The 26,819-nt window shown below is 34.9% G+C and overlaps 1 protein-coding gene and 1 long non-coding RNA gene across 4 annotated transcripts in view; one reads left to right on the forward strand and one right to left on the reverse strand.

Annotated features, from left to right (window-relative positions):
* The window catches only part of EDIL3 (EGF like and discoidin domains 3), a 459,417-nt gene that overhangs the window by 173,378 nt on the left and 259,220 nt on the right, over positions 1-26,819 (forward strand). The gene's annotated exons all lie outside the window — the stretch shown is intronic.
* LOC143665611 (uncharacterized) overlaps positions 1-26,819 on the reverse strand; it is a 91,130-nt gene that overhangs the window by 6,549 nt on the left and 57,762 nt on the right. The window contains exons 3-4 of the long non-coding RNA XR_013167115.1: positions 16,362-16,422; positions 13,917-14,019 (exon numbers count right to left, since the gene is read on the reverse strand). This is a non-coding gene — a long non-coding RNA (uncharacterized LOC143665611). The remainder of the gene's footprint in view (positions 1-13,916; positions 14,020-16,361; positions 16,423-26,819) is intronic.

Below are 26,819 nucleotides of genomic sequence, written 5' to 3' on the forward strand. Positions count from 1 at the left end.
GTTTCTTATCCACCCAATAGGCATTTATCAGGCACAGGTTCCAGCCTGAACTAAGTACCAGAAAGTATGTCGAAGAGGCATGGTATTTTCAACATGGTTTCATGGACAATGGGATAGGTCAAAGAGAAATCCAGAAGCCTAATGACCAGATACACATTTAAAGATACAACAGGGAAGCACAGCTGATTTAATAAGCAATTTAAAAAGGCCCAGACTAGCAGGTTATCAGCATCATGTCATAAGGGGCTTGAGCCTTAGAGATGTAGAGGCTGGCTGAAGAGAAAAGACCAGACCTCAGCTCTAAATGGATGTGCAAGAAATAGAGGCAAGGGGTTAGTCCTGAGAGTTAAAGAACAGGGAAGTTACTAAAACTAATGGCTAAAATGGGGTTGGTTTTGAGGGAAGGGAGAACTATACAGCCCAGTGGGTAGGATTGGATTACAAGTTTGAAGTCCATTGAATTCATAGACAGCTTATTTCCACTGGCAAATAGCTCCTTGATTCCTACCTCCCCACAAAATTGGGGCAGGAATTTTTCCTATAACAGTAAATTCAAAAGATAAAAAAATCAGTGAAAGAAAACAAAACAGACTTCTTGCAAGTGTATTTGATAATCTCCACGGACAGATAAAGGCCATTTCCATATTGCATGGTACTCAGAGCATAACTATAACTGTTTTGGTAATGGAACCACAGATTCAGATAAACTCTCAATTGGTGTTTCATTTTCATAGTATTATCAGATAGTTTCTAACCTGATTTGGATGATAGGCACTTGCTATCTTTTTTCCTACTCCAGTCGATATTGGGTATCCTTCTTATTTTTTAGGAGCAACCTACTCACGTGACTCATCTGTTGTGACTTTCTGCTGCCCAGTTTCTGACTTCTTTTTGCCCTGGCTCCTTGGCCTTCCACTTTACAGGGTTGCTTAAAGACTCTGTCTGTATTTCTCAACTTCAATTGGATTTTCTCTTTGCCTGGGTATCCAATCTTACCAACAATATGCTTTTCTTGCCCAATTCTGTCTCATTCCTCCTATATTTTTACATCTCTGCTCTAGCCACATTTTGCTGCTTTGCCGTTTTCAGGGCCATTGGAAAATAATTTTTTCCCATGAATATTAATTGTAACCTAATGTAAACCCTACTTAAATGTAATATAACCATTTCTTGGTGTACTTTCCACATCCTAAAGTTATTTTAATAACTTGTTTGCTTGCTAAGAGGTTCTTTTGCTTTTCTTATATGCAACTGAATATTTTTTCTCTAAACACTCATTTTACTCCAAAGTGATGTAAACATCAAAGTTTAAATTATGTTTCAAAAATACTTTTGCTATTAGATATGAACAGATGTTTTAGTTTTTATTTTAACGTGGACTTTTTAAATTCATAGAATAGACATACTCTTCAGGAATATTTTAATTAAATAATTTCCTGTACAGATTATATTAACATTGAGACCATTTGTTATACAGTAAAGCTAACTCTACTTTTATGTAAACTGCTAATGGGAACCAAATGTTCTCCTTTTAATTTTATCAAAGTATATAACAAGGAGTATTATAGTGTAGTCATATTAAAATGTTTGACAAAATAATTTGAGATTTGTAAAAAATTGGTTTCATAAGAAAAGAATACATGTGGAAAATGGATTGTGATTTTTTTAGTTCTTTTTGGTCACTCTTGCCTCAAATCTTTTCTTAATGAGTTAAATATTTATTATTTGGTCATGTGTCTTTTTCAGTAATCTTTTCTATATATGAAATCCTTTTAAAAACGGTTTTCCACAATATATTTTATGCCATTAAAATTTTCTTTTTGCTTTCATCTCCTTCCATCACAATAGAATTGTGGCCGAATGATCATTTCCAAACTCAAATTCATTTTGTGTTACTTCTCTAATTTATCTTTCTTTCCTGTTTATTCTCCATTCTGTTTAAATAATCAAAGAAATACAATCTTCAGTGTATCTTAATTTGTCTTTCATATACTCCCACAGTATATATTTATCAGGTTCAAATTTTTTCTTCAGATTCACAGCACAATTTAGACAGTAACTACTTCAAATATGTGTTTACTTTCTTTAATTTAAAAAAAAATACGTACTTTAATTGCTTTAAGTTAAATACTTTTAGTTCTCCTGACGGGGAATCTGCTGTTCCTCACAGTGTGACAACAGAAGAAATACTAAATTAATGTTTTTATGTTTGTTTTGCTGCCAAATAGTCACAGACAGAATATTAGTTGTAAATGTATGAATTATAAATTTAAAGTGAGTATTTTTTACCAAATATATACATTTGTCATATCTAAATGTGAAGGTCTATAGTGACTACAACTACTGATTGATATTATTTATTAAGTGTTTGCAGTGCACGAATATTATATAAGAAATCGAGGTTGTTTTCACTGCCACAGGTGCACAGACCTGGATTAGTTATTACATTCTGAATGTTCTTATTGTTCAAAATTAGTTTTGAAGAAAATAATGCTGGTTTTTTTCATCTCAAATAGTATATATTATGAAGATTGTTAATACAGGTAATAGTTTTGAGATAATTGATGACATACTGGATAACATTTTACTTATAATGCTACAAAGTGATACAGGTATTTCTCTTTACAGTAGAGAATGTTTAATTTACCTTCTATTTAAGAGTTATTGTAAACTGCCATCATTAAAACAAGGACGTTATACCTCCACTCTATTGCCATGTAACTCTTTATGCATTCTTACATTTAAAAATCACAGTCAGTCTTTAGTTATTTTTTTGTGTGTGGCTACATTATTTTATATGAACCCTTATATTGCCTTGCAAATAGCAAGTGCTTATTAAGTGTTTTAGGAGTTTGTTTGTAGAAAGGATGCCTACTACAACAAATCTACATTTGTAAATATATACCCCCTACTTGAAGATGGAACAACCACTACTTATTCATTTTCAACTCAGAATGTTCTGATGGGAACGAGTAGCCTAGAGGAATGTGTTTTGCCACATCTGAGTCATGATGGCTTTTCCACCTAACACCTGCTTCTATACCTACTGAGAACGTCTTTTTATTTATCCTAGTTGAATTTTAAGTTCAAGTATTTAAACATCTTATTTCATTGAGTATAAAAACACATCTATGAATTATACCAGAAAGTTCTCCCAGCTTGCATATAGCATTCTAAGATCTGATTACAAACTAATGAGATTCATGTTTTAAAACAGCCATAACCAATACTGTACCTACAAATGAGAATAATCACCTTCACAGGTGACATATTTCATCTAATTATACTGCTGTTACTCAGGTAATTTTTGGAAACTCTCTTTTGAAATTTCCTATGCATCTTTTTTAGGAATTGCACCATCATTTCCTCCACTGTAATCTTAGATAGAACTGTTCTACCATATTCATTGGGCTTGGTGTAATAAATACACCTTCAAAAACAAAGATTGGCAACCATTAAGTATGGGTGTCTCTCTAATTGTTAAATACAGATAAGTTTATACCTTTGAAATTAACAAAAATCATTTGAATATATAATCTCCTGCATCTTTAAAAGGTGGTCATATTATAATAAAGTTAAATTGCGTAAAATGCTTTTTGTTAAGTTACATTCAGTGTTTCCTCCCATGTTGCACAAATTCTATTTTTATTTATTTTTTATTTAAATTCATAATAGAAATTAAATCATCATCATAGGACTTGCTCCATGAATGTTTACTATGACAGATGTTGCCTCATAAACTAATTATACTAAAATTTCTATCTAAATCATTTTAAAAATTAAACCTTATTACCATTAGAAAATTGATTGCTATGACTAAGTAATGTATGTAAACTATGTTAACTAGAAAGTATATTGAGTCAAGTTTATTCTCATATAAATTTCCTCATTGCTTTTAATTTGTTTTCACTCCTATTGACTATTCTTTTATGTCTCTAGAAACATCACTTATTTTATCAAATTGATAACATCATTATAAGAATTAATGCATGTCTAAAAATGGAAAATTATTGAATGGAATCAAAATAAGTCAGAGATAGACAGAGTAGAGATTCTGTAGCTGTACAGTCAATCAGTGGTCAGAATCAGTCAAAACCACAACTCATGGTTTTGATCATACCATCTCAAATACAAGACTTGAAATTTTTTTTCTCTCCATGAAAGGGAGATTTTTCAGTTGCTTTAATTTTCATTTTTTCAAATAACTAAAGAGAGGGATTGGGTTGGATTTATATAAAAGTAGCTATTCATACTGGATTAAATCATATAATAAAGAGAATTTAGGACTGGAAAAAATGCAATTTTCAGGTGAATATAAAAGGCAAAATATTTTTGACAATCACTAGTGTAATTTAAAACACTAAATTACAGAAGCCATATGTTTCTTCCCATGGTTATAAAGTTAGGTTTTTTATAATCTACTCTAATGTAAAACTGTATGTGACTTCTTAGCAGTTGATCCCATTTGATAGTGATGCTAGAGGTTACTTCCTCACCATGATAATACAGTGGGGTTACTGTAATTTCTTGGCTGTCCATCAGTTATGAAGACAAAGGTGAACAATCCATGAGTGTTTCAATATTTTTACCAGTTCCTTCTAAATATCCCAAGTCATTTATTCTCTTTAATCTTTTAAATTAAAGTTTTGCCATTGATGAAGTACATTTAAGGACATTACTAATCTGCATATATTTAAAGGTTAATAATAAGATGGAATACTGAGGAGCAGTAGTAAAGAGTTGAACCTATAGTTTTATATTAGCAATTAAAAAGGACATTCAAAATGTGTTTTATATTCTGTACAGCTACACATAGGACAGAGTGATTCGATATTATGCCTTAACTCAAATATTCTATTTCAGTTCTACAAAAACATTGTTTCCTTTTACAGTGAATTTTGTGATTTTCTTAACTATGTACAAATTTCCTTTAGATCCCTTTCTCATTTTCTTGTAGAGGTTAATTCTGAGTAGCAGAGTGTGCCCAATTATTCTATAGCTCATGCACTTTGAAAAGGAATACACCTTTATACATTATTCTCTAATGAGCAAGAGTGCCTCTGCTTTCTGATCCTAGTACTTTATTTCCTTGGGGTCTGAAATAGTGCTTCCACCTTAACTTTATTATAAATTTCCTCCTAATTTTTTTTACCACTAGTTTTTACCACTAGTGCCTAGAGCAATGTTACTAATTATTTTATCACATATATTCATATTCATGTGATAATTCATGATATTCATGAATATATACCAAGCAGGCTTAAATATTAAAACCTAATACATAAAAATACAAAAGTTCATTGCTACAATCACAAAACAAACAAAACAGGAAAAAAGCCATTATTTATGGATTCTCAGAGGAATAAGAAAGAAATCCTTTTTACTGAAGTTTTTTTCATTTTTTATTTGAAAAGGAATACATTAATTTGTGTTTATTTAAAATCTGTCCTCAGCTTAATATTAGGACTCATCAGAAAACTGCAGAGTAAGAGGAAGCTTTACTTTTGAAATTAGGTAAATATAAATAGGTGTATCAATTTTGTTATTATAATATATACTGTCATAATTCATTTTCTCCCTAAATAGTTAATATTCTCCGAGATAAAGGCATTTCTACTGCATTTGTGCAATGGGGGCAAAGAGGGAGGGGTTGCAAAGTTCCAAGCTTCAAGTCTCTGGTCTTTGGAAGCGCACCTCTTCATGGCTCCTTGCATTGGCTTGTCTCCCCTCTGTCTTACCCCACAATTTATTCAGTTCTTTACTAGGTGCCTCCTCTACCTCTCAAGGTATTATCAAATGGGTGAGAGTTTTCAGAGCCAGATACTCTCCTTTATCAACACTGGCTCCACTGCTAGGGAGCTCTGAGACCTTAGTTAATCTACTTAGCTCCTCAAAATTTGAGCTTCCCATCTGTACAATAGAAATATTAAAACATTTCTCAAAGACTTGAGAGATCTTTCCCTTCTCTTCTTTGAAAATTTATACATTTAACGTACCTTTTTAAAGTCCCCAAGGAGTTTGCTCAATAGGCCATCTTTTACAATGATAGTTCCTCAGGCCAATGGATCAGAGCAAGCAAAAAGAGGGGAAAGAAGATTTTTTCATATTTTTACTAAGATAAATTTCACTGTTATTATAGGGGATCGTGATGCTTGAAAGGAGCTGGGGAGATTATATACCCCATATCTGCCTTTTAGGTTAGTTTAAGAACTGAACCATCTTCTGGAGAAAGAATTTCTATATATCTGTATTTATATATCTATAAAATCTATCATCTTTCCCCAAAATATTAAAACTGGATTCAAAAGAAAGATAAAATTATAAGATCTTGTCAAGAAATACTTAAAGTAACTAAAATTCCTCATTGTACACCTTGAAGCTTTCATGCTTTCATTAGTATATTTTAGTATCTAGCGATACATGCATTTTAAAACAGTTATTGTGTATTTTGATACATATTTTTTAGTTGTGAGTAACAGAAAGGCCAATTTAATTGTGCTCCGATGATGAGCATGAGGGAATTTATTGACTCCAAGAATTGAGAATGAGTGTTTCGATGATATCACTAAAAATTTGTGCTTTTTTTAATTGTTATTTTTCTTTCCTCTTATTTTGCTGCTCTGCTTACTGTGATTGAAGTTTTATCATCAGTTTATAGCTGGTTTCCTTGGGGTTCTGACACGTCTGCAGGCTACAGCTTGGGCTGTACATCTCTCTGTCCATGCCCAGAGGGCAAGGAGACATCTGTGTCCCTGCCTTCACTACAAGAGGCCTCTGATCTGTTCTGATCTGACAGACCCAAATCCCTTCTGCCACCCGTGAAACAATCAACCTATCAAGACCCCCTCCTGGAAAGAGGAGTTGATGTGGCTTCTTCTGAAGAACCTGAGCTGTGTGGCTCAGGGGTGCATATCTGCACAAAAATCAGGGGGCTCTTAAGAAGAGAAGGAGTGAAATGGATAGTGGGCAGATGATTAGAAAAACCCACTGGGAATGACCCTTTGTCAACTCTTTGTCTCTTTAAATGTGTTCTAAGCTATTCTCCTATGTTGATATGATATATTTTTCATATTATTTTATTTAAAAATCCAGTGAGACCCTGGAAATCTGTTGAGAAACAAACTTGGGGAAAATCTTAGTAATACTCAATTCTGTGTTCGTATTTGGAGTGTTATACATTTTGACTTTTAAAATCTCAACTTCACCATTACCTTTATTTCTTTCTCATGTGCATAAATATATTGTTCATGCTTGCCCAAACTGTGCATATTTATTATCCATACTGAACTCAGTTTTTCTTTTTGAACATTAATAATCTGTTTATACAGACCCTACTAAGTTTACTAAGGCCTTTTTCTTAGGTATTGCTGCTATACATCTCCTGTTCCCCATTTCAGAAAATGATAGTCATATCTATTTACATTGTCCAGAACATTCCTAAGGGTATAAAATAATGCCATTAATTAGGTTATCTCAGGATGATATTATCTGGCAATGATTTTTTTGTCATCAGTCTACATCCAAAGCATGATGATTGTGTTTAAAAACATAAAGAGGTTGGCCATTCAAATTTAATCAAATTTTTAAACCTGGAAAAAAATAAGTGACTTAATTTTTGTACGTTTGCTGCTGCCACTTAAAAAATTGAACCTCATAAAATTCTGAATTACCTCTGACATAATGCTCAAAGATAAAACGAGAAGTACAGATCAAATGTTGATTGTTCGTAGAAGCTTCATGATTTATCTGTATGTAGGCAAACCCGGAGTTTGTCTGGCTGACACCTAGAATGCTAGGATGAAAGCTAAAATGCAAATCCAAATTAATGCTGAGATCAAGTTCTGAAAAAGCGTCTAAATTAAATATAAAACAATAATAGTATATTACTGGAAAAGGAGAAACAGAAAAAAGTTATCTGAACCGAAAATATTTTAATATCCAAAAAACACCTTTTTTTCAAAGGAAACAGATTAAGTATTTTTTTTTCAATGTTTAATAATAATGAATCCTGCCCCACGGTCTGTGCACAATGAGATCTAGAGGCACCTCCACTTCTAATCCCCCCTGCTTTGGTTGGTTTCATCTTTAAGGCCATATGAGTCACTTTTTTTCCCTACCTCATGCTCTACCCCAACGTTTAATACAAGTAGAGCACTTTGAAAACTTAATTTAATATTTTGAGGATTTGTTGGCTGAGGGAAGGCATTACATTTTCTGGATCATGATGGATGAGAGAAAACTCCATAGAACTACAGCCTTGAATTTTTGCCTATAAGTGATTATACCTTCAGATAAATGACTGTCCCTTCCCTGTAAAATATGTTCTTTCTTCAGGATTTAATTTTCCTCATCTATAACATAGAAGGGTGATAGTACTCTCTTTACAGGTTTGAAGTAAGGAGCAAACAGTGTGCTACATGTAAACTGCCTAACACAGTGATGTTCATCCTATAATAAGTAAAGGGATTCTGAGTTACTGTTTATGCTGCCATTAACATCATCATTGTGATGCCATATTATTATTATTATTATTATTATTAACAGCTATATTAGTATTATTATTAAAGTTATTATTTTGAGTATGATTATTGGTCAGGCAATGTGCTGAGTATTCTATGTAGTACAATAGTAATTTAATCATCACAACTAAACTAAGTTATATAACATTATATGTATTCCTATTTAAAGAGGAGCAGCCCAAATTAAAGCACGCGAGGAAATATGCCCAAGGCTGCATAATAAGCAAATACCAGAACCCGTGATAAAAAGTCATTTCCTTGGCAAAAAAATAATTGTGCTTATTCTGCTCTAACAAAGTCTGGCTTTTTATTCACTTATAATAAGTTTCGGTAGTATATATTTCTTTCAGTTGTAAAAGCTATACAGAGTTATTCAAGTTCTTATGTTTGCTTTATGTTGTGCATACTTTATGAAGTGCTATGTGATAGCATGTGTGAATTTTATATTTTATTGTAAATGGCTAATTATCTGATTGCTGTAGTGTTTTATGGACTTTGTAGAAATTTTAGAGAAGGATGAAATAAGAAATGAAAAGCTCCTTGAATCCAAATTTCCATATTGCATGTTTGCATTTTTTTTTTCTTATTCTGTCTCAATCCAGCTCCACCTACAGTCTTTTCCATCTCTGTGGCTCAAGCTAAATTCCTTATCGTCTACTTTGTGGACAGCCTCCACATCTGGTTCTCACCAAATTTGTTAGCTCCATCTTCAAAATATATGCAAAATCTGATCTCTTTGCCATCATCTCTGCCACCACCCAAGTCCAGACACCCTCTTCTCACAGCTGGATAATTACTGCAACAACCTCCTGATGGCCTCTCTGCTGCACCTTTGGTCCCCTCCACAGTCTGTCCACAGCAGAACAGCCAGCCTGATTCTTTTGCAGTGCTAGGCAGATTCTGGCACTTCTGTCCCACACTGTCACAGCTCTCATCAAATTCTCCAGTAGCTCTCATGGAAGTCCAGTAGACTCAAGAAAGAAAGTACATGATTTACACCTTTCTCCATTACCTTTCTGGTTTCATTTCCTACCACTACCACCTTTTCCTTTTCAAACGCAAATCCACCGGCAGTACCTTCCTGTCTTAGGCAGAGATTTGCACTCACAAAGGCATCGCCTGGCTGGCGTCTCTCACAGGACTCTGCGTGATGAACTAACTCTAATGTCCGTCATCTCTTGACTCAAAGGATGCTTTCTCAGAGAGCGCTTCTCTAGCCAAATTAACTTAAATGTTCAAACACTTCTCCAGCTTAGTGTGAACTGTCACTTTGCTTTTAGTGTGAACTGTCACTTTGCTTTCATTTTTATTATCGCCCATCTGTAACACCCTGCTTAGATAACTTGTTCACCCTGCTTAGATAACTTGCCCAGGCTGAATTTAAATTCCCTGAAGCCTGGGAAATTTTTAGTCTATTTTATTCATTCCTGAATCCCCACTTGCTAGAACTAGTACATGATAGGCCCTTAGTAAACATTTGTTGTATAATTGAATTAATGAATAAATGAAATTATACTGATTTTATGCAGATTTTAAAGATTGCTAACCCCAAAACATTGACAGTTCTTACACGTAAGATGATATAAAGAGGGATGATGACATATATATTTTCCAATTTAAATAAGTAATTAAGTAATTTGATAAGAATTTTTTAAATGCTTTAAATTATTACTTAAATTCCTTGGAAGAGAATAAGGCCATTACATTGATCTTTGTTTTGCTTTTGCTTTTGTTGCAGTAGAATAAAATACTTTTTCTTCCAACATTGTTTCTTAACAATGTCAGAACTTTAGCTGTTGTTCGTAATTACTGAAAGGAAACCATAGCGTTTTTTAAGAAACTTCCAACATGACAATAAATACCATCTAACATCTCTCATTCAGCTTATAGACATCTTGTAATTTTATATTCAATGTTTTATGAATATAGATTTTGTAAGCCTTTGACTAATCTACTTAGAAATACAATCAAATCTGCCTGGATTTAGTATTCTTGGGTCATAAATATTTTTTAAGTTATTTATCTAAAGCAGATCTTCAACTGCTAAAATCCATAAAGATAGAAATATGATCCATATTAATTCAGTTGCTTCTTCTGCTTCTTCGGATATAAATATAAATGAGAAAGTACAATTTTTTTCCAATTTAAGTAATATGCCCCAACATTGTTGATTGTTTTGAAAGCTTAATAAGGGCTCTTTAAAACGAATGAAAAAATCTAGTTCTGAAAGTAAGATGAAAGACTAAAAACCACTCTACATATCAGCCAGTGGTGTATGCCCAGCCTTTAGATGGTCCTCAGAAGGACATTATGACAACTTTCCAAGACTGAGACCTTCTGAAATCATCTAATCCCATGTTTTAGTATTAAAAATACATTGGGAGTGGGGGTGCAAGAATAGTTTGTTCAGTGGTAGAATTCTTGCCTGCCATGAGGGAGACCCGGTTTTGATTTCCAGTCCATGCACTTCCTCCAAAACAAAGCAAACAAACAAAAATTCAACAAATGGTGCTGCAATAACAGGATATTCACAGGGAAAAATGATGAAATGTGACCCCGCCTACAGCATACCAAAAAAATGCATTGGGAGGAAATGTGTGCAAGATTTAAGCTACTAAAAATAAAGTTGACTAAATAGAAAATGACTGGGTAGGATTTTGTTTCAAGTAACATTTTAACATTCGCCATCTTTATCCAAACCCAATAAATTTTACCCTAAATTTTATTTATAAGACCATCATTAAAAATTCCGATCCATGTCAACATGGATACCTATACTATGCCAATCCTAGTCTGATATTCTTCAGCCAAAATGCTCAAGGAGGTTGTCCAGTTTTTAAGATTTTTGAGACATTATGGGGTAGAAGAGGGAGGTTGGCATATTTTGTTAGTACCTTGCATTATCCGACCTTGATTTTTCTGTCTCCTTTTGTTTATGTCATCAAATTTCTCTGGTACTCTCTGAGACTTGGGTTGGTAGGGGAGGTTGAGAGATAAAACTACTGTTTTACCTGTAATTTTATTCTTATTCTGAGAATGCACAAACCATTAAAAATGGGTCCCTTAAGGCAGTCTTTCATCCAACTCCCTGAAACCCATGCCTGGATTGTAGGACCCTGTCACACTGTCATACCCGTGGCTCAATTTCCCTAAGAGACACAACAGTCTCCTCTATTCCCAGCCACACACACTGTGCCCATTCCCACTTAAACGTTTTAATTCATATTTGTCTGTCTAGAGCATGCCTATCTGTTACCTGCCACAGGAAATATTCTCATCAGCTACACAAGTTGGGATTTAGAAAAAGAGAAGCCAGTATGGGTTACAACCGAAAGGAGAGATAGGACCTGAGAAGAGTATAAAAGGAAGGGTAAGTTTTAGGGATATGAAAGGGAAAGGAGAGTATGTTCTCCACAGACAAATGCAAATCAAAGCGTTATAAGGGTGTGGAATGAAAGAATGCCCTAAGCAACCGGTTTCTAATGATGCTCTCCTTTCCAGAATAAGAAAGGGGCCCATTCTTCATGAGATCACAGGCTCTCTCCTATTGCCTTCCAAATAAATCACGTTTCTGTTAGTATGAAAGGAGTGTGGAATAACCGGTCCGGAATGCACTAGTTTCTATAGCTGGAAGGATTTGAATCCTTTTCTTGTGCATAAACAATGGATTGTTTCTCCACTTGGATTGGGATGAGTGACTGAGTCTCGTCGTTCTCTTGCATTTCCAGCAATGCTGAAGACATAGTCAAGGGTTAATACATGCTTTGTGATTGGTAGATACATACCATTAAGAGTAACATCCCTTGGGTTCATAGTAAAAAAATGAGAGAAATCGAGAAATCACATTTCTTTTAAAATATACAAAATATACGAACTATATCATAATATCCTTATGGGAGATACCACATCCTGTTTAATTTTTTTGTGTTGGAGTGGTGTCATTCACATTTATTGGTTTATATTATCCCGTAATTATTTGTCTACAGCTACAGTAGGTATGCTATAGAAAGGTAAGGTGAATTCGATTGACATTTTCTGGACCTGAAGTTTATAAGCATGTTAATGTACACTGAAAAGAATCACAGGAGTGAGTAGAATATTTATTCTTGTACCTTTGATTTTTTGCATTTTGTGGATAAAAAATTGGCCATAAAAATATAACGATGTAAAAAATATATATATACAATGATGGAATAGTAGTTTACTCAGTAAAGCAGCACAGCTACCATAAATACTGCCCCCAAATATTTGCAAAACCTCAGTCAATACAGTTTCATAATTATGAGGCTAACTTTGATTCTAGTGGAAACTGCACATTTTAAGAAATGAGTTTTGAGCAAAAAAATTAGATTGCACCTATAATAATGTGTATATTATTTTAAACACATATGTTTAAAGGCCATCTGCAGAGTGGAAAACAACTAATAAGTAACATTATGTGTGTAGTATAAGGTAATTCTCTTTCACTTTAAAGAATCCAAAGTGATATTCACAAATTTACTCTTAAATAGCTTACCACAATTTTATAATTATTTGATGTTATACATATTCTCAAACTTTAATGCTGGACTCATTAATTTGTAAAGGCATAGAAATGCAAAGCAGAGCTCCATTACATAGAAATCTAAAATGCATTCATTTTATTAAGTTTGAATAGTTAAAGTATTGCCATTACAGGTTTATCATTTATTGGCAGATAAAACCAGCTCAATATGTTTTATCTGCTTTGAGCAGAAAGCAAATATTTATTCTGGCAAATGAGAACAATCTTGCCTAAACACATTCTAGCAGTTTAGAGTCAAAGCTTAACCTCACTGTAATGAATGTTGGAACTTTTAAACCTATTACTATATTAAAATTTTTACATGCTAGTTTTTACATATACATCTTTTTGTCAAGCCAATTTTTTTTCTTTTAACACTTGGAAAATTACCTTGGAGGAGGATGGAGGTAAAGGGAAAATTAGAATGTACCTAGACACAGGTCTAAGTTCTCTCCTGATTCAGGTAACAAGAGCCAAGTGTCTCACTGTGAAGTGGAAACGACCCCTGGGAAATCATCTTGTTGAGTAACTTGAGGGATAGAGCAGAAAATATCAGTAGATTGCTGTAAAAAATGTGTCAAGAAAACATTTTAACGGAATTTTTTCCACTTTATTTAGCACTGAACTGGATACTCAATAAATGCGTGTTATTGTATTTCTCAGTGCTGCAGCACTGCCAAATTCTCTACCCCGTGATTGATGGAAGTTGAGAGAAGCCTCACTGTTCACCATCTGTCATTAAAAAGTCAAGCTCTTCAAGGGGACTCCAATACCTTAGAAGATGTTTAATGCTGTAGCTATTGCACATTTCATATTCCCTCTTTTAGCTAGTCTTTTAAAATCACAAATCTCACCTTTTTATTTTTATTGCTCCTTGTCAAAATACTGCCATTCTTATTTTTATTTTTCATGTAAATGTTTCCAACTTATTTCATGTATTTGGGGCTGTCTAAAATCCTGGAACAAAGTGTGGCAAAGATAGATATAGTCTTAGATACTTATTTAGAAAGGTATTATTTTAATTATCAAAGCTGCTTACAGTATACATTGCACTTTAAAATAGTACAAAAGTAATATTTTTCTCTTAGGTCATGCAGCCATTTGTTGACAGCTGATCTTATGTCAATTAACTTAGTCTAATGAATGGGCCCAATAGAAAACAGAGTTTTAATAACTAATCTGTGTTCACTAATATGGTACCTAAAAGATGAGCAGAAGACTGACGAATACTGATGTAGCTGTCATAAGGGAAGTGCTGAATTCTGAATTAATTGCAAGTCAAACAAATGAGTGAAGGACATGTTGTGTCCTAGAGATAGACAATAATTGGAAGAAAGCTACTACAGCTAGGAGTTCAGTAGAGATTCATGCAAATTTTAACATAGAACAGAAGAAAAGGAAAAAAAAATCAACTAAATAAAGACTGGACTGAATATCAAATACATGAAGCTTGGTTATAAAAATATTTTAAATTATCTTGATTATAAAAATTCCGTTTTATTTTTACCAGCATTATGATGAATAAAAGGAAGTAATATCCATTTGAAATGTTAGCATGGTAGAGGATATTCAAAATGTTTTCATTTTAAAGTCTGCTAGTTTCAAAAGTTATTCTGTGGATGTTACTCCCGGAAATATAAATAAAATTAACCAACAGGGCTTTGTCAATGTGTATTTTCTGCTTGGAAAACTCATAATAACTTTGTAATGGAGTATTTTAAATAATTTTCATAAGGTTGATACTTAAGTTTATTCACTAGTGTCCAATAAATGTTGTAAATATTCTTCACTTATGTGGAATTGCATTTGATGCTTTGCTTTCACTAGCTATTTTGGAATAAAAGTAACTAAAGTGAAGTTCCCTGATTTAAACAGGTAAATCAAAGCTATTTTCTAATGATAGAATTCAGTATCTACAAGAATCTTTGATCATATCTGAGGATTTGGCAAGAGCATATGCAATACAGCTCAAAATTTAAAAAAAAAGAAGAATTCTGAATTAGTGGATTTCATACTTAAAATTTGCCTGTTTTCTGAGGTAATGTGAAAAAAGCATCCTTTTCTCTTCAGATATACGTGAAAGAATTAGTTTTTTCTTTAGAGAACTGTTGACATTTTTTATAAATAAAAGGTATTGTTATGTTATAAGTCAGAAATGTGATGAATGCTTGACCTAAGGTTCTTAGCTACCACTTTTGAGAGTATAACTTTTCCATTCTGTTATAGATTTTGCAAGAGTTGCTCACTTATGTGACCTTTCAATTAAATTATTGGAATGCATTCTAATTCAGTTTCCCTAAAGAATATTTTGCATATTCATTCAATTCAAAAGTTCCCATGCATCTCATTGAGCCTTCTGACCCACCAGGAACATGTGCTGTAGGCATACCAAAATCAGCACTGAGATTCCAATTCCTTTTGAGAGCTATTTGTGGAATTAATTTACCTATATGATTTAGACCTGTTAAAGGGTTCATTCAACATCTGTTGGGTCATCTTTGCTAGAGGTTTTATATGTGGAGAAGTAAAAAAATATTCCTAAGGGTAGTGTTTACTTAATTCTCTAGATTTTAATTGAGGCAAACATGAGGTGTAAGGCCCATAAAACAACCCAATTTTGAGATGTGTCCAGTGTAATATCCTGCTGCATACTCATATATTAAAAGCTGAGCACTTTTCAGCATTCGCCTTTTACTTGTTAACCATTTAGAGGCAAAAGTGAGTCATTTGAAGATGGGAAATCTAGTTATTTTTTTCTGCAGCATCCAGCATGAATGATAAGCCATTCCTTCCTGACATTTCTCCCTTCCTTGACCTCAGTAATCTCTGTCAGTTGGCTCTAAAATGACTATCCCTCTTTAGTATTCTTTTTCCATTGCCTGTCCCTTGAAATTAGTCTTCACTGTCTGCTTCCCCTTTGTAATCTCTCCCAGACTTCTGTTAGTTCCTGGTTAATACTCTTAAATCAGGGCAGCTAACCCCTTTTTGCCTCATTCGCTCAGAGAAATGGTGACATTGGAGATATTTTGTGTAAAATACTTTACAGAATGACTGGCTCAGGGTATATGTGAGGCTCCTTACCCTTTCCCCTTTCTTTCTACAGCCCTGGCCTTTAACCTGAATTTCAGACTTCCATTTCAGACATCAGTCGCATTTGATGTTGTATGTGCAAAAAAACAAATATTTGTAACTTTTTCCCTCTGCCACATGCATTCCTACTCAGTATACTCTGGCATTACCAATTTCTCTGTCAGGGCAGAAAACGTCCAAGTCCCCTTTAATTCCACTCTCACACTTACCTGGTTCTTGCTCTGCAGTATTCTTAAGTCCATCTCCAACTGTGCCCTCCTCAATGATATCCTTGAGGATTAAAATTCTATATTTTCACAGAATTTTGCATAGCCCTTTACAATTTACAAAATGCTATGAAATTCTTTCATCAGACTCCCATTACTGTTTTATCACTGAATCCGTCAGAATGAGCTTGGTTATGCCTCAGGATCAAGCCACACCAGATGTTAGTGGCTTAGCACAAAAAAAATTTATATTCATAGTATAAGTCCAGTATGGATCATTAGGGGGTCTCATTTTAGACCCTCAGGAACCCAGGCTAACACTTGCTTCCACAATCACTGAAGCAGCAGGAAGCAAACATGGATAACCACTCACTGATTCTCAAGCCTTCCATTAGAAATGGCACACATTACTTCTTGTATTATTGGCCAAAAGAATGAATGCACATGGGCGCTCCTAACATGAAAAGGGGTGGTAAAGAGCAATCCTGTCACAAGCCTGTGAGGAGAACTTGAATGTTTGTGAAGATTTTTTTGTTGGTGGTTTTTTTTGTTTTTTTGTTTTGTTTTGTTTTGTTTTAAGATTCTTAATGACTATGGTTTGAACAATTACAAAGTACTTCCCTACAATAATTTCCTTGCCTATGCTAATCTTTCCCTTCCTCGAATCCTTTACAACAAAATTCTCCATCAAAACGTTACTATTTAAAAAAATTCATTTACGTCTCTCAATGTCTAACATTGTGTATAACATATTTTCTTTCATTGTAGCATAAATTACGACTTTTTGCATTTAATAGGACACCAGTGTAGATTCCAGAACATAATTATGTTGTCCTTATACTTTTAATTTTATATAAGAACCTTCTATTATACTTGATAGCTATGTTATATTGCAGGTTGTCTAATCGTTCTTCAACTCATGGACATTTGGATTATTTCTGGTTTTTCACTCTTAAGCCATAAAGTACTTTTAGGAATGCTGACTAAGTAGAGTTGAGCCAATTCAGAGAATCAGACTTACACAAATGAGAATCATACCCAATATCAAAGTTTACTAGTACTTTCAATGATTTCAACAGTCTAGAGGCACAAGCAAATCAGGGAGAATTCTTGGGATATTGAAGACACCCCCCCCCCCCCAATCCTCCTTTCTGCATTAGACACATGCTTTTTGACCAAAATAATAGATGAGTTCTGTAAATATGATAGGTGGGTTACCACATATACAGGGAGTGAATATGTTATAAATTATTTCATCGAATTGCATAACTTATGTGACATTTTCCATCTAGCCATATCTTATAAATCGTTAGATTATAGGTTTACCATAAACAATCTTAAACTGGAGACACCCTGCTAAAGCAATCCATAGATGAAGGTTCTCCTTCGAGCAGACATTTGCTAACAGGCTTAGTTATCAGCTTGTTTACAAAAGACTGAGTTGCCTTGTAGCATGTCTCTGATATCAGGAGAGAAATAAATCATAAGCCTGTTGTTTTCTGCTTTCTCTGCAAGATTCTAGTGGTAGATATTTGGGAATTAGTATTCCTATCCCAGGTTATTTCTTTGAGATTTAAGGTACAAGAAATTAAATGTTTTCATTAACAAAACAGATGTATTTTATTAAAATTTTATGAAACATCCAGCTTTACCCTGATCTGTGTCTGAGTGATTTTAGCTTAATTACAGCACTATGAAAGTAGGTGTACTTATTTGTATGTAGTTGCTTGATAACTTATTTTCTTAGCTTTCTTGTGAGGATGAATGGTAGTAAAAATTAAATGAACTTGAAGATTTGTCGTTCTGTTTTCACCGTATGAGACAAGTCTTCCAGTTTCTTTCCCATTACGCCATTACTTTCCAAAGGAATTATTTTCTTACTTTCAACGCCCACATAGTTAATAATACCTCTTTGTTACTGACATTGACCTAATTGGACCTAAGAATTTTATTTTTGTTTCTTTTAAAATGAGTCTCAGTTCCATCAGAATAATTTTATGATTAATCACTTCAGTATGGTAAGACAAGAATAATATATCATTTAATAATTTTCAGATCAAAAATTATTTTTTGAAATATACTCCTGAAAATATACTCCTGCTTCTAAATCTGATATCCCATCAAATATCATCTCTCCGATAATTTGAGATGATATGGCACTTCTTCTCTGTGTATGTTATGATTCTTTTTTTGAACTAATGGTATTATTTTAGTAGTGGGGCAGAAACTGTATTGTATTAACTTCAGTTACTGAAACATATTAATTAGTTTTATGTCCAGTTTAGTTTACTGGAAATAAATACGCTCTATTTCTTATCTGTGGTTAAGATCTTTACATATAGTCATGATTAATCTCTGAGAATATCTGCATTTATTAGCTAGAAAGACTGATTAATAGTCTGCCTTTTTGAAAATAATTTTACAATAGCCTTTAAATTCACATATTAATCTTATGATATTTATAATTCAAATACTAAATAAATTCATTCAAGAAAATAAACCCCCATACATAATCTTGATACGCAATAACTTGGGTTTCACTAATCCTTCAGCCTCTGGGAGACTTATACCAATTTATTACTGGAAATTCAAAATATTGGGCATTTGGGAAAGACTGGTTTTCCTATCTTTAGGCATTCCTTGTTTGGGTTGCTCTTAGCTCTGTCGTCCATCCTTGTTCACGCTGAGGTTGGTCACGGGGTGAATTTCCAGACCTTCACTTTCCACCACCTGCGGCTCCTAATGGAGCTCTGGATTCAGCTGAGGTGTGAAGCCAAGAAACCTCTATTTCCTTTTACTGCCCAGCACCAAAGTCTCTTCAGTCCCACTGTCACAAAAAGTTTGTGTCTCAGAAATTTTACTGGAGATTTGAGGCTGCCAGTTTCTTTTCATTCCTTAGCCTTTAACATCCCGAGATAACTATTCCAAGACTTAGCCAAGTACCCAGTGTCAGTCTAAGCATTCCTCTTAGATACTCCCAGATCCCGTATATATACCATGCATTATCACTTATTTCATTGTATTGAAGTTACTTATTTATTTGTGTGTAATATTCCTTGAACATGAATGTGAGATTTTGGGGGCCACTGTGTTTTGATATTTTTCACTCTACCTAGAGCCCAGCACAATGCAAGTGCTTAATGAATTTCTGGTGGATGAATGATGTTATAAAGTTTGAAGTGTCCTTCTTGGTCTCAAAGTCAAGGGTGTTGCATCTTGGGTCCTAAATAGCCTAATTCCTTACAGTTAATAAAATGTTTTTTTTTCTAAATTGCTTTTCTGTAGGTCAGTGAGGAAACACCAAGATGCAATCCTATAAATGCACTTCGGTATTTGTCAAAATGATCCTATATACATGCCTAACTATTGTTCCTGCAAAATGCAGAACTAAATCCAGTTTTTGACCCATATTAAGTATAAGTTTATGGTTTTACCCCCTGACAAGTACTTGGAAAATTTCGCTGCTTAAAAAACTTTGCTGCTTAAATACAAAGTCATATTCAATCATCAAAGATGTATTGAGTATGTCATTGCTGGGCACTGTTCAACAAACTTGGGGTGTATCAGTGACCAAAAAGTTCTGTTCCCTCAAGAGCTTACCTTTAACAGGCAGAAACAGACAATAAACAATGCAAACAAGACAAAACAAGAAGCAATCCCATAATACATGAATAAATTACATGTTATGCTTGAAGGTAACAAACACTATTGAGGAAATAAAAATCACAGTTAAGAAGAAGCAGGAATACTGGTACAGGGTATGGTTTACAATTTTAAATAGAATATTTCAAGGTAAACATTACTGAGAAGGTGATTTTGAGCAAAGATTTAATGGAATTGAAAGAGTTAGAACTTCTTAGATAAAGGGAAGAGCTCACAGAATCCCTGAAGTGGGATCATGATTGGCATGGTCACAGAACAGAAACACTGTGTATAACTGAATCAATTCACTTTATCACAATGTAATGTCAATAAATCATTTATCACAGGCATTCTGTGTTTCCTGGCTGTATGGCCACTCAGCATTTTGAAAGTGGAGTTTGCAGATGAATTAGATGTGGGGTGAACGCTGCATCCACAGTCTTGTGCTCCAAAAGACAATAAGAGCAAGGCTAGGGATGACAGCCTTTTATGAAAGTTGAGAGGCCTAACAAGTACAGATATCTGAATCAAAGACTATAGATTTTAGCCCAAAATGGACCAAAGTAGCTCCTTGGAGAAGAGCTAAGATTCTCCTTAAGAATTCTCAGATTTTCCTCTAGCATATAGATCAAAGATAATTTGGAACCCTCATGTCTATGACATGAGCATGGCTGAAATTATTTTATTCTGAAAAATATTAAGGGAAGTATAATAGAGTGTCTACTACAGCCAGGGGGCGAAGCAGTCCACCATATGTTAACCCTTGCATACTGTTCTAGTTTGCCAGCTGCCAGAATGCAATATACCAGAAATGGAATAACTTTTAAAAAGGGGAATTTAATAAGTTGCTAGTTTACGGTTCCAAGGCCAAGAAAATATCCCAGTTAAAGCAAGTCTATAGAAATGTCCCATCAAAGGCATCCAGGGAAACATACCTTTGTTCAAGAAGGCTGATGAAGTTTAGGGTTTCTCTCTCAGGTGAGAAGGCACATGGCGAACACGGTCAGGGTTCCTCTCTCATGTGGAAGGGCACTTGACAAACATGGCATCATCTGCTAGCTTCTTCTCCTGGCTTCCTGCTTCATGAAGCTCCCCAGGAGACATTTTCCTTCTTCATCTCCAAAGGTCGCTGGCTGGTGGACTCTGCTTCTCATGGCTATGTCGTTCTGCTCTGCTCTCTCTGACTCTCCCATTCTCCAAACTGTTTCCTCTTTTATAAGTAAGACTCCAGTAAACCAATCAACATGCACCCAAATCGGTGGAGACATGTCATCACCTAATCCAGTTTAACAACCACTCTTGATTGAGTCACATCTCCAGGGAGATGATCTAATTGCAATTTCAAACATATAGTACTGAATAGGGATTAGAAGAAGCGACTGCCTTTTCCAAATGGGATTAGGATTAAAACATGTTTTTTTCTAGGGGACATACATCATTTCAAACCAGCACATTCCACCCTCTGGACCCTCCCCCCCCAAAAAAAGACATGTTTTCCATGGTTACAAAATACATTCATTCCATCACAATATCAGAAATCCTTAAACCATTTCAGTAGCAATACACATGAAATACAAAGTTAGATACAGTAAAAACTCCTATCAAAGTTAGTTACAGGCATGGTCTGTTCTAAACAAAGTTATCCTCTGGCTCTGGAAATGCAGAACAAGTTATTTGCTGCCAACATACAAAGAAGTAACAGTCATAGGATACATATATATATATCCATAGGGAGGAAGGAACACAGGGTTCACCAGACCCATAAAATTTCAAAAACCTGCAAGGCGAAGTCCATCAGATTTCAAAGTCTGAGAATTATTTATCTTTGAGTTTTAGAGAGCAGCAGTCCCACCCTTTCCAAAGGCTTACACAGAGGCCTGCCTCTCTCCGAATGCAACTTTGGGGGACATTGGGGAGACACCTTTTTCTCAACTCCACCCTCTCCAAGCATTGGGGCTACACCCGGCCTCTCTGCCTTCTCCGGGGCACTCGCTCAACCCCTCCATGTGATGGCAGCCAGGCTCTCCCCAAAGCCCAGGGAATATGCTTCACGCTCTCCAAGGCCTGAGGTGGCATGACTCTTCCACTGCAATGAGGTGGAAGGCCCATCCTCTGCCTTTGAGGCAATCTCATCCTCTCCACGGGCTTGGGAGGGTCCACTCTCCTGGCCTGAGGCTTCTTGACTTCAGACCTCAGCCTCCATGGTTTGGCCTCTGAAGTCATTTTTCCTCCAATGTGCCCCTTCTCTGAACCCCTCAGTCCAGACTGGCAGCAGCTCTGTCTATACAGGTCCCACAGCACTCTCATTGGCTTTCTATGCAGTAGCCTTGGATCATGCCCATCAGACATAAGGAGTTTCCACAAATCCTTCCTGAATAAGTCCATGTCCAATCCTGGCTTTCTCTGAAATGGCTGACTGGTTTCACATTAGGCCAAGACCTCATGTGGGGCACTATTCTCTGGGGTCTCTCTTCCAGAAAGCCCAGAATTTTCCAGAATATCAATATCTAGTTTCTTTGTACCCATGAGTTCAGTTCTCAGCTTATCTCTTTCCTGTCACATCTCACTATAAGCTGTGAGGAGAAACCAGGCTGCACTTTAGACATTTAATTTGAAGATCTCTTATTTGGAGATATCCAAGTTCATGGCTTTTGAAGTCAGCCTTCCAGCCAAGGCCACTAGTCAATTTTGCCAGATTATCTACCATTTTAAAACAAGGCTTGTCTTCCTTCCAGTCTGTAATAACACGTACCTCATTTCTGTCTAAGGCTTTATTAGAAATGTCTTTAGAATCCACATTTCTATCAACAGTCTCTTCAAAACATTCTAGACCTTCTCTATCAGGCTACTCAGAATCCTCCAGATTCTTCCCTTTATCCATTTAAAAAGCCTTTCCAACACGTTTGGTATCTGCAAACTGCAGAATCTACACTTCTGGCACCAAGTTGTATTAGTTAGGGTTCTCTAGAGAAACAGAATCAAAAGAAAACACTCGCAAATATAAAATTTATAAAAGTGTCTCACATAACTGTGGAAGTACAGAGTCCAAAATCAGCAGGGCAGGCTGTTAAGCTGACGATTCTTAAGGGTCTGGACGAACTCCACAGGCGAGGCTCACCAGCTGAAGCAGGAAGAGAGGCTGTCTCTTCTAATCCTCCTTAAAAGGCTTCCAGTGATTAGATTAAGCATCACTCATTGCAGAAGACACTCTCCTTGGCTGATTACAAATGGAATCGGCTGTGGATGCAGCTGATGTGATCATGATTTAATTCTATGAAATGTCCTCATCGCAACAGACAGGCCAGCACTTGCCCAACCAGACAAACAGGTACCACCACCTGGCCAAGTTGACACATGAACCTGACCATGACACATACCCAGCTGCGAAGTTTACTAACGATGCTGGAATGCAATACACCAGAAATAGATAGGCTTTAATAAAGGGGATTTATTTAGTTACAAATTTACCAATTTGGGAAAGCACACAGCAATATCTGCTGGGCTTCTCTCCTGGATTCTGGGTTCAAATGACTTTCACCCAGGCTGGTTCCTTTCTGCAACTCTAAATGTCTGAATCTGAGCTGGCTCTGAACTGCATGGTGCTGGACTAGGCTGAGCTCTTTGGAGTTATTTTGAGCTGTTTCTCTCTCTTCTGACTTCATTTATGCCTCACTCATTGTGAGACTCACTCCCCTTAGCCGACAGCAGATGTAATCAGTCATAGATGAATTTCACATGCTGATATTTTAAGTACACAGTAACAGAACAACTGGGCACCATCACCTGGCCAAGTTGACATCTGAAAAACTCACTACTATACCAACTTAGAGACATTTTTGCTGCTTACCAATCTCACTTTAGACTTCAACCACATCCTGCCTTTCACAATACCATGTTGTCCACTGCAACAATGTAAGGACATTGTTTTGCTGCTTCTTTGAAAATTACTATGTGCTTTGACAACAAGCATGAATCTGTTCACTTCCTTGTGTGTGACCTAATTCAGTTATAATCATAGATTATTTAAAAGTGTTTTGAAGGAAAAAAATTGCACTAAAAGTTCTCCTGTTTTGAGTAAGTAGAAGACAAACTTTCTGTTCCTTCTAGTAAATTATAGGCTAATCCAAAAATGTTTTACCCTTGTTACACTGATTTTAAAGAATCATAGTTCAAAGCACATTAGTGATAATAAATTTTTCTAATTATTTATTTAAGATGATAATTTACTGTCTAAAGGCTTCTTTAATACATATAACTTATCTGTGCTATAACAACATTTAATCCAAAATAATTTGTGTTGGAAATAAGAACGAGTAACAAAGAGAAATAACCTGAGTCATTTTGTACCAAAGGTGTGAACTTTAGTTTTTTGTCCATCCAGATTATCTAACATCTTGATCATTTTAATCTGCCTACTTTTTAGGATTATGAAAATACTATATAGATTAAATGACACTGCAGTCAAACCTGGATTATTACCACTTATTTTAATGACTATAAGAATATATTCTATACAGTATTAAATTCGGTGTCATAGACCAAAGAGAGATTTTTTTAATTTTATTTTTATCATTTTGATCAAGCTGCAGAGGCATTAAGCTACAATAAATTGTGAAGAAACTTTGCTCTTTTATGAACTATAGTCAATCTTTAACTACATTTACCACAAAATTGTCAGCAGGAACGATTTCTTTTATGAGGAGTACATTGATTACCATAGCTTCACGTAAAAATTGCCCATCTGTATTCATGTGATTAATGTAACATAGGATTTGCGAATTTAAGTGGATAATGCTGGGGAAGTAGAAATAAAGATTTTTATAGTAATGTAAATCCATACTGCATATATTTGACACTTTCTCTCATGGGTTAGAAAGTGAATTGATTTTAATAGCTCAGCATTTTTAATTGGGTTTGCAATGATAATAAATTGCTATGCATGTTTTTAAGTGGATTTCCAAGCTTTTCAAATATTTACCTACCTAGTATATTTTCGTTTCAACAAAGAAGTGTACATATAAGTACTTTATATAAAGTGTGATCTTTTTTATAAATGACTTTTTGTTTTTTCACCCACACTGCATACCCCTGTAGACAAATCTTTGTGGAGGTATTCTCATCCTAATAGTAAAGCAGTTTAAACCTTGTTTTTTTTAGTTAGAATGATCTTATAGGAACTGCTTTTAGAAGTATAGACAAATAAAAGAATTTCTAAGGTTATGGAAATGAAGGTACAACACTGAAAGTAGCACCAAAGAGATAGATCATAGAACAACAACGAAAATATAAATGTCCAAAAATACTTTAAAATAATCTGGAAAACAATACATATATCCTCATGTATTCTTTTTCTGGCCTTTTTTTTCTTTAGTCAAATATCACCCTCTTTAATCTCCATCTTTTTATGTTTTCCTCTTAGATTCAAAAGGAATAGAAATTGCCGAAAATTTCACTCAAAGTGCAAATAGGCCTTCTTAACAGAAACACAAAGTCTTGGCAGTTTCTCCAACCTGACTTTCCCTTAGTTATGTGAAAGTGATCACCTAGATAAGCAAAATGATCTGAAGAGACTATCCGTTTTATATAAAATAATGCCACTTAAAGGAGAATATCTCCCTAAATGCATTGCAAATAAATTCAGTCCATAAAGTTGTGCACATGTTTTCACCCATTTGTTGTGTGCTGTTAAATTAACAGAGTGGGCTATAAACAAATATAAAGCAAAATTCCACATCTCCAAGAACTTTAAATTTATTCTGAATGTTAAGATATGTACATCTTAAACATTTCATTAAGAATCCAAAGCAGTATGTTATTAAGTTCCACAATGATAACGTCTGTGCTCTGATTTTTTTCTTTCCTCTTTGACAGCTATCTGCAATGTACCCATTGCAGTCTGTATATGGCCATTAAATGATGGTATTTTTTGGTTCTTGATCTTGAGTCCTCTTTTCATTTTCATGTAGTATTTCTCATCAATAAGTAGACAATAGTTATTAATTACCACCTGTGCCCGGACACTGTCATTTATATCTGCAGGCTACACTCTCCTCTGCCAACTTGACACTTCTCCTGGGAAACATATCCAAAGGCTTACTCATGATCTCCCATTCCATTCCTGGTCCTTGTCTCCATATCTACCAGCCCCATCTAAGCCAGGGTATCTATCACACTTAACCTGGACTGGTGTGATGGCTTCTAACCATTAACCTTTATTTACTCTGGTCCTTTTCAACTTACTCCCCATATAGCAGAATCTCTTTCTCTTTCTTTTTTGAAATTTATTGCTTAAAATATATTTTTACAAACAAACATTTCATTATCTTTATACAGTGAAATTCCAATCCTGTTATCCTGTTGTTCAAACATCTCAATGTATCTCGTAAAGCCATTTTCTTCTTTGTATGAGACTTTCGAGGCCCTACCTGGTCTGGCCCCTGTCATCTTCTCTGTCTCTGTCCTGTCCACTCCAGCCACACTTGGCCTTCATACAGGCCCTTATTATTTCCTGCTTCCTCTTTCCACAAAACCTCTGCATGGAATACTCATCTTCTTGGTTTTAGTTTTCACTTGGTTTTTATAGCTTAAGCATCATTCTCTCAGGTTATCTGCTCTATATAGGCTCTCCAAGATTCAGTGTGCATTTCCTTCATGGCATTTTAAGTTAAACATTTGCATTTGTTTATGTGATTATTTGATTAAGGTCAATTTTCCCTAGTAGGTTGTTTTGTTCATATTTATATCTCAGCACTTTTTTGTTACTGGAACACATTAGGACTTCCAGCTATGCATGGAGTGATTAAGTGAATGGATGAATAC

Source organism: Tamandua tetradactyla, chromosome 21 (assembly GCF_023851605.1).
Source record: "Tamandua tetradactyla isolate mTamTet1 chromosome 21, mTamTet1.pri, whole genome shotgun sequence".
In the NCBI taxonomy this organism is placed as follows: domain Eukaryota; kingdom Metazoa; phylum Chordata; class Mammalia; order Pilosa; family Myrmecophagidae; genus Tamandua; species Tamandua tetradactyla.